Consider the following 9756-nt stretch of genomic DNA (forward strand, 5'->3'; position numbering starts at 1 on the left):
TTGGTGGCAAATCTCTCTCAGAGTAACTATCCAGTTTATCACCATATAGAACATCTTAGTTGTGGTAAGATTGTTTAAGGGCAAAGCTGGTGTAGGTGAGGGTGAGATTGGGGAGCTAAATTGTTCTTTGTGATATAATGGGAAGAATTTTAAGTCCTAGAGTTTGGGTGAGGGGCCCAGAAATAAATGTCAATGGAGCGAAAGAGGGAACAAGCATAGGGAAGGAGGCCATAGCCCCTAAAGAAGAAACTTGGCTGGTGAGAAAGTTCTCACATCAGCAAAAGTTCAGGAACTTTAAAGAAACTTTCTTTAGCATCAGAAGGAAGTAGAAGGTACTCAGGCAGGTCCAGGGCTTAACAGAGAGCCCCACTCTGGGTGCCCTGTCATACACTTCTCCCCACCCTGTTCCTAAACCCATTTCCTGAGCTCCTCCTCCATACAAACCTGATATCTGCCCCACTCCCAAGCACCTCCAAATAAGCCTCCAGTCTCTAGCTTTGATACTCAGATCTTTTGTCACTCATCCCAGTCATCAGATATCTCAGAACCCAACAAAATCTCAAGTATGTATGTGCTTGGGGAGTAGAGGAGAGATTACACATGACAAGAGCTGGCAAGTGGGTATATCTGGGCACAGCAAAGGAAGGGGGAAAAAGAATGAATTGCCATTTATTGAGCAGCTATTCCATCTGTCAGGTTTATGTTAGCAGTTTCTTATGAGTTATTTCACTGAATTTTCACAATAGCCTTGCATAATAGGTATTTCCCCTTTTTTACAAATGGAGAAATTAAGATTCAGCAAGGGCATGGTAGGTTGCCTGAAATATGGTCACTAAAAATACCTCTCATCCATGATGTGCATGCAGCACTTCTCCCATCAAGAGACGGGAGTCTATTTCTTCCTCTTTGAATCTAGGCTAGCTTTGGGACATGCTATGAGCCAATAATGCAGAAGCAACACTCTGGAAGCTCTGAGAGCAGGCCTTCAGTGGATCAGCAGCTTCTGCTTTCCCCATCTTGGAACCCTGAGGCCACCATGCTCTGAGGAAGCCCAAGCTGTCTTCATAGCAAGACCACATGGAGGGAAACCAAGACTGTAGGAACCAGCTCCATCCCAGCCACCAGCTGAATGCAGTAACATGAGTAAGCCCAGGCCAGACGGCAGTCAACCCACAGAATCGTGAATACAACACATCTTTCTTTGGGGGTAGTTCATTATTCAACAATGGATAATGGATAATGGAATTAAATAACTTGCTCAAGATTATACAACCCTAAGCACAGATGAACCAGAATTTAAACATAAGTTTGATATAAACAAACATAACTTTGTTTATATCAAAGCCTCTGCTCTCCCATGAAAGTGCACTTATTTATCCTCTACAACATAGGACTGTCTGCTAGGTTGAGGTGAAATGGTGAGTGAGGGTTAATTAAACAGAAAGGGTATCAAAGAAATAACAGTTGACATTGTTATACCTCCTACAAGAAAAATGAGAAAAGAATAACTAAAGATATGATTTGACTGTAGAAAGTTATATCATTAATTCTATTTAAGGAAACTCTTTATATTCATACATAACAAGATATAGCACATATTGCTATAATTAATTAAATATAATTAATTATATTCAAACAATTTATATTTAAATATATACAAATATTTATATATTTTATATATTATATTATATGGTGTAGCAGTAACTTCTAAATATGTGCCTGTCTACTCCCAAGTAGTGACTTTCACCTTTTAAAAGAAAAAGAAAAAAATTGATAGGTTAAACCTAGTATGTATGCCTAACATTTTAGCATCTGATGGCAAAATCAGAATGTTAATTTCCTATTTTTCCTAACCATTATCTCGACAGCAAGGGGCACGTGGGCTCTCCTATTGTCAACCCACTGGGCCCTCTGCATAGCAGACCTCAATGTAGCATTCAAGCTTCCTCCAATCAAGATCAGAGCTAAACAGCAAGGAACCCTAGGCCTGATACAGTTACTGACTTACAGGTTGAGCAAACTAAGAGCAAATAAAGAGATCAGACCATTTCCTCACTCTCAGGTCACCTCACTCACTACATGATCAAACTTTTGTAGATAAAGTCCTATAATCTCATGAGTAGTATGACAGTAAATGGTGAATGTTCAATAACTGGCTCTCTTAGAGGAAAAAATGCTCTGATGTATAGTATTGCCAGTTTCTGTGGTATAATACTCCTACCCAGCCAATTTCAAGCTACCGACATGCTATTCACCAGCATTCATAATCATGTGAATTTAACAATCGGCTCTTGCCTGTATGATCAGCCCCAGCTCACCACTGACACCCCGCTCACCCATGTGCACAGTGTTACATCCAGTAGGATTATGTTCAGCTGCAAGTGACAGAAAATCTTAAAAGACAGTGGCTTAACAGAGAAGTTTATTTCTTCTCCTTATGTAATTGAAGCCCAGAGGTAAATAACCTTCCCAGATAATTTTCAAGAGTTTAGCTTCTTCTGGCTCTTGCTTCTTCCATCCTAGGAGACAGACAACCCTCAACTTCATGGCGGGAGATGGCTGCCTTCCCATCCACCTTTGAGTAAGCAAAATGGAAGACATTCAGAAGTACAAGTCTTCTTTTTCTTCCCAGAAATTTCACCAAAAGTTTTGAGACATCTTATAGTCCAACACATAGTTGCATAGTTATATGTAGCTACAAGAACCCCTGGGACATGCAGTTTTTTAGTTGTGTGCCCAAGACAGTCAGTTAGCATTCTGTTACTGTGAAGCAAGGAGAACGTTGATGTAAGCAACCAGCTGTCTCTGTCACCACAGCTACTACCATAAACATAACTACCACTTGCCACCATGCCCAGGCTTCATACCAAGCTCTTTATGTGTGTTATTTTGGTTTTTGGCCACAGTTCTCAAAGTGCAGTGGTACCTGAGAAAATTTCAAGTTAACACAGGTGAGCACTTTTAAAATTTTTTGAGAGCTATGTATTTATTTAGTATGGGGGGAAAAAAAGGATTACTTCCAGCCTGTCACTTCATAGATACTTTTGCTTCAATCTAGGTAAGGTAGATGATGCCCATTTAAGTTAAAAAGTTATTAAATTCCAGAAAAATATGAAATAAATAATAGTATAGGTGATATGAGGATATGAGAAAAATTATTAAGGTATTGCCTTGATGTCTGAGGTTTGGGAAACACCAAAATTGCTGTCATTATCCTCATTTTTCAGAGGAGAAAACTGAAGCTCAGGGAAGTAACATAATTTACCCAAGTTCACACATGATTATGTTGGTAGATTTGATCACCTTGTTCTTCAACAGTGACTAACATATGTAATATTACATTTGAAAATAACTGTGATGCACATTCAGTTCTTTTGGTAAAAACCCTTTGCTATACACATATATTTTTTTATTATAATCCTTTTTATATAAACCCAAACATAATGTTACAATTTATGTAAATATAGTTTGTCCTAACCAATACTTTTGAAGGACCCTGTGGAGCTTCACTAGGAAACAATAACCATTCACAGAGGCCTCTTGATGTCTTTCAGGGCAGAGTTTCACAACAAACAATGATGATAGTAAACATTTCTTTAAAAGTAGAACAAATTCTGGGAAATGGAGGACAAACCAGGGGAATTCAGTACACTGGTAACACAGGTGATGTAACATATCATGAGTCTAAAGGGGGGAGCACAGTAAAGAAGTTGTTCTTATGTAACTTTATTTGGAAGTAGAGACTCATGAACATAGTATGCAAATTTGTGCCAAATATATGTTAATTTACACCCAAATATTTGCGAAATTGTCTTCTAAGCTAAGACCTCTGGAAACAAATATACATATGTATGGGCATCTTTCTTTTTTAAAGCAGAATGCAATTCCATCACATGTCATGGTTTTCCCATATGTGGCCTTGCCAGTGCACCCTTCATGGAAAGCTATAGGTAATTCAAATACCTGCAAGATGCAGCATCTGAAGTCAGTGACAGGGTCTGAGTAACCAAAAGACCACACATTGTTGGAGGTCTCAGAAACTCCAGATGATTCCTGACAGTGAGACTTCTACACTCAGAGATGGGTAACAAAGGCTTGTCCATGGAGCTCTTTAAAAACTTTATTTGTTTTTTATTTATTTATTTATTTTCTAGAGAGAGGGGAAGGGACGGAGAGAAACATCCATGTGTGAGAGAAACATCACAATGACTGATTACCTCTCACGTACCCCCAGCGGGGGACCTAGCCTGCAACCCAACCATGTGCCCTGACTGGGAATTGAACTGGAAACCCCTGGGTCCACAGGCCCGCGCTCAATCCACTGAGCCACAACAGTCAGGGCCATGGAGCTTTTTTAGTAGTTGATAGATGCCTTCTGTCTGTACAGGCTTGTTTGTGTGTCCCTCTGTTAGGAGGAGAGAGATAGAGATAAGGGTTCAAGGTCCTTTGACCTTTAACAGGGACTGCAGCCTCCAGATCAATCTGTTTTTCACTGAGGATGAATGAACCTTGGATTGATGGGGGTGGGGGTAGAGGGAGGTGATGCAGGAGGGGGTGGTTAAAGGGTGGGATGAAGGTAGAGGGGAATATTTCTGTTTCTAGTTAATGCTTTGTGTCTACTATATCATTATAGGAAAAAATACAAACTTGCAACAGCCTAAACTATTTATGAGTGGGAGAATATGTAAAATGATATGATGCTGCTTGGCTCCTGGATGGTGTCTGCTGTATTTCTGCATGTGACATGTTATAAATAAAGCCCAAACCAAACCATAAAACTCGAAGAAAAAATAGGGAGGAGAAAAGCTGTTGTGCATCTTTAAAACCCACCCGCATGCACATGCAAAACAGATGAGCTAAAAGAAAAAGACTCAACTCAAAAACATCTCTTCATAATGTAAATCTAAGAATAGTTTCCAGATGGAATCTGAGATACATAGCTTATCATTATACCAAGGAGCAGACCCACTTCTGACCACATTCAAATGAACCACTGATCCACAAGTCAATGCACGGTCAAGTTTGGCTTTTTCAGTTTGTCTGGAATGTTCCTGGACCTGCCACTGTGGTGGCCTGGGATCTCCCCTGGGCTAGTCATTGAAATGACGAACGAGGAACCAGGCGATGTTTCAGGCACATGACAATTCCTAACATTTTCCTGCCTCATGGGAGCATCCCTCCTGTCTGCCTTCCTCATTTTTTCCCCCAGGCTTGTCAAGTGGCACATGAAATTACATCAGAACATCATGGTGGTATCTCCAAAGTGTTAAGTGTCCCTCCTCCTCTCCAACCCTGAAACTGCAGAAGCAGTGGAAACCTAGGCTGATAAGTAGAGCTGGAAATTTATGAGAGGTTGAGCGTTGGAGAATGTGTAAAGACTTGGCTGCAAGTGAAAAAGTCCAAAATGACAGTGACTCAAAAAACGTAGTTTATCCATCTCTCCCATAAAACCATGGTGGAGATAAACAGTCTGTGGCTCATAGAGAGCCTTCACAAAATTGCTGAGGACTCAGGGTCTTCCCATCTCATGCTCATTCTCAGCACGTGGTCTCTATACCTTCATCAGGATGGCTGAGTTCTAGATATCACACCCATATTCCAGCCAAGTGTGACAGGTTTTTTAAAAAATAACTGTCCCCAATGAATCACGTTTCCTGTGTCTACATAGCTTTGTAATATTAAAGACACTGCCTCTCCTCCTATAAAGACATGGAGTCTATTTCTCCATCTTTGAATCCAGACTGACCAATACCATTTGGCAGAAGTGACATGGTATGAATTCCAGAAGTTAGGCCTTACAGGATCTTGAAGCTTCCCCTCTCTCCCTCTTGAAACCCTGAGACAACCATGCTGTGATAAAGCCCATCTAGCCTATGGGAGAATGAGACACCTCACAGAGAACTGGGGTGCTCCAGCTGCCAGACATGGAAATGAGACCATCTTAGAGCCTACAGCCTATTTGGACATCAGAAGAAACCACCAGATTGCCAACCCATAGAGTTATAGAAAATAATAAATCATAGTGGTTTTAGCCAATAATCAGAGTACATTAGTCCACAGCAATAGAAAACTGAAAGAACAGCAAGAGGGAGAGGCAAAGAAGAGACCAAAAGCATGTGCTTCCAGGCAACACTACTGTTTGTCTTTTTGCTACACTCAGCTGTGAGGGAGTTTGGGCGTGTGGTCTGTAATCAGGCAGTCTGGTGCCCAGCTGTCAACAGGAGCATCAGTGGCTAAGGAAGAACTGATCAGGGTAAACAACTAGCACTCTGAGAGGAAGGGAAGGTTAGGAAACAGCAGGTGCACAGCACTTACCATGAATATCACAGATCTTCAAGAATTAGAAAACTATAACATTCTTTTCCTTTTAAACTTAAATTCTCCCCAGCTCAGAATTAGAGAAGTAAATGAAAACAACTTCCAAAAATATGCTACATCTCTGAGACATAAAAGGAACTCAGATTGTTCAATCCAAGGAAGAGAGTGTGGGAGGAAGATGTAAGTGAACTGTTAAGATGAAGGTCACTGACGATGGGACCAGCTATCCTTAGACCATGATGGAAAGTAAACGGGCCTATGTTACACCTCAGGAAACATTTCTTGTACTCTACACCATTAAACCCTGAAATGTATCAACAGTGATGTTATTGGAAGCATTCTTTTACTTTTTAAAACTCAGATGAATTCTCTACTGTCTTTGAGACTTTGAAATTCATTTCTTCAGATGCATGAGAGAGTGAACTGAAGAATTCTAGAGGTCTCTTCATGTCTGTCATGCCCATGAAATATAAAAGTCCATTTTCTGTGTTTTTGTGCAAGTCTACCCTATGTATAGCACAATTCTGGGCTCTGCAAGAGAACATTAAAAAATGATACACATCTGTCCTGGCTGATGTGTCTCAGTGGATTGAGCACTGGCCTGTGAACTGCAAGGTCTCTGGTTTGATTCCCAGTCAGGACACATGCCTGGATTGCAGGCCAGATCCCCGGTTGGGAACATGAGAGAGGCAACTGGTCAGTGTATCTCTTGCATATCAACATTTTCCTCTCTTTCTCCCTCCTTTCCCATTTTTCTAAAAATAAATAAATAAAATCTTTTCTTAAAAAAACTTTTAAAAAAAATACACATTTGTACTCAGAATGCTTATGACCTACTTAGAAAAGCAGTTTCTGTGGCTTCTCAGTACACATTTCCAAGAAACATTCTCAGAGCTGCTGGAGAAGCTGTCCCCAGTTCTCCTGCACATTGTCAGAACTTGATGAATGATGTTCTGTCTCTTCTGTATGCATATTCCCTCTTTACTCTCATAATCTGGAAGATCTCCTAATTTACCGAGCACCCTCTATCTTTGAGGTCCATGAAGACTTTCCAGGGCATACAGCTTGGATAGTCTTAAGAGAATCAACTTCCAGATTCCCATTTTTTATGTGCACTCTTTCCTAAAGTGGTTGGACCAAGAGGGTGCTGATATTTTGCACTAGCCTTTCTCCCACTTTATAAAAGAAAGACACACCCCTCAGCTCTCCTACATCTTACTATGGTTCATTATCCAGTGATGGGAAAACTCCAGGGCAGCCGACAAAAGGGAAGCCTCCTTTGATGAGTAATAAGAGGCCCAGTCAACTCACAGGGATTTCCCTGGTTTCCACATTTGCTTGTTTGCTTGTTAAGGGAAAGCCCATTACTCAAACTGAGTATTTGGTCTGTGTTGAGATATATGAATTCAGTTAGATGGTACAGTGGGGGAATGGGAATAAATATAACTTTTCATCAAAAAAGTCACCTCCTTCACTTTCTCATTTCTGAGAAAGAGAGGACAAGGAAGAGGGTGGAGGTGAAGGGAAAAATCACTGTTCTCAAAGTTGGTCTTACGAGGCAAATCAAGGAGAACATCTGCAAAAATTATTTAATGTTAAAAATTCTTTTCTTCACATTTTTAAATATAAGAAATTCTTTGCAGTTATTCTTAAAACTCATCAATAGAAGGTGTCATTAGCTGAGAAGAAAAGTACATTCCAATAGCAAAAGCCATATAGCTATTGGCATTCTATAGTTTTGGTCATATGCTGCTCATTTTAGCTGTGACTGAACTGTTTTGAATAATTTCTAAAATTTTCCAGATACATTAGCTATAGCCCCGAGATTAAAGCTTCATGTGATTTCTTTCATATTTAGTATGTTGTTTAATTAAATAGGTTAGGCTCTCTGCTCCTCCTGTTTGACAGACAGCCATGTCTTCCTGTGCAGAGCCAGCCACAACTCTGAGACCTGATGGTGAAGGTCAGAGTGAACAGATTTGGCCATGTTGGATGTCTGGTCACCAGGGCTGCTTTTCACTGACAAAGTGTATATTGTCACCATCAACACCACTTTCACTGACCTCAACTACATTGTCTGTGTGTTACAGCATGATTCCATTAAGAGCAAGTTCAAAGGCACAGTTAAGGCTGAGGACAGGATGCTTGTCAGCAATGGCAAGTCCATCTCCATCTTCCAGGAGCGAGATCCCACCAACATCAAATGGGGCAATGCTGGTGCTGAGTATGTTGTGGAGTCCACTGGTGTCTTCACCACCATGGAGAAGGCTGGGGCTCAATTGAAGGGTGGAGCCAAGAGGGTCATCATCTCTGACCCTTCTGTGGATGCCCCCATGTTTGTAATTGGTGTGAACCATAACAAGTATGACAACTCCATGAAGATTGTCAGCAATGTCTCCTGCACCACCAACTGCTTGATCCCCCAGCCAAGGTCATCCATGACAACTTTGGCATCATGGAGGGACTCATGACCACAGTCCATGCATCACTGCCACCCAGAAGACCATGGATGGTCCCTCTGGAAAGCTGTGGTGTGATGGCAAAGGGGCTCTCCCTACTGAACATCATCCCTACTTCTACTGGCACTGCCAAGGATGTGGGCAAAGTCATTTCTGAGCTGAATGGGAAGCTCACCAGCATGGCCTTCTATGTCTCCACCCCCAATGTGTTGGTTGTGGATCTGGCCTGCCACCTGGAAAAAAGCTGCCAAATACGATGACATTAAGAAGGTGGTGAGCAGGTATCCTGGGCTATACTGAGGACCAGGCCATCTCCTGTGACTTTAACAGTGACACTCACTCCTCCACCTTTGATGTCAGGGTGAACATTGCCCTCAATGACTACTTTGTCAAGCTCATTTCCTGGTATGATAATGAATTTGGCTACAACAGGGTGGTAGACTTTATGGTCCACATGGCCTCCAAGGATTAAGAGCCCCTGGACCACTGGCCCCAGTGACAGGAAGAGAGGCCCTCAGCTGCCAGGAAGTCCTCACCACAAATTGATCTCCCAACATCCCAAGAATCTTCTGAACTCCAGTTTCCATCCCAGACCCCCAAAAAAGGGGAGGGGCTTAGGGAACCACACCTTGTCATGTGCCATCAATAAAGTTCACTGTATCCAACCAAAAGAAAATTTATAATTTATTTTTATCAGTTTTATTATTAAAATTTTACTCCAGCAGAGGGAATACTTTCTAACTCATTCTAGGAGGCCAGCATTACCCTAATACCAGGAAAAGACATTACAAGAAAAGTACAGACCAATATCTCTCATGAACATAGATGCAAAAATCCTTAACAAAATACTAACAAATCAAATCTAACAATATATAAAAAGAATTATATACCCACCCAAGTGTGATTCATCCCAGGTATGCAAAGCTGGTTTAACATTCAAAAATCAATTCATGTAGTCATCAACAGACTAGAAAAGAAA

The 9756-nt window shown here is 41.1% G+C and overlaps 1 pseudogene; it reads left to right on the plus strand.

Annotated features, from left to right (window-relative positions):
• Positions 1-8272: 8272 nt before the first annotated feature.
• On the plus strand, positions 8273-9249 carry LOC123820777 (annotated as a pseudogene).
• Positions 9250-9756: the final 507 nt, after the last annotated feature.

This window comes from Phyllostomus hastatus, unplaced genomic scaffold (genome assembly GCF_019186645.2).
Source record: "Phyllostomus hastatus isolate PE091 unplaced genomic scaffold, TTU_PhHast_1.1 phas_contig_37, whole genome shotgun sequence".
NCBI lineage: Eukaryota > Metazoa > Chordata > Mammalia > Chiroptera > Phyllostomidae > Phyllostomus > Phyllostomus hastatus.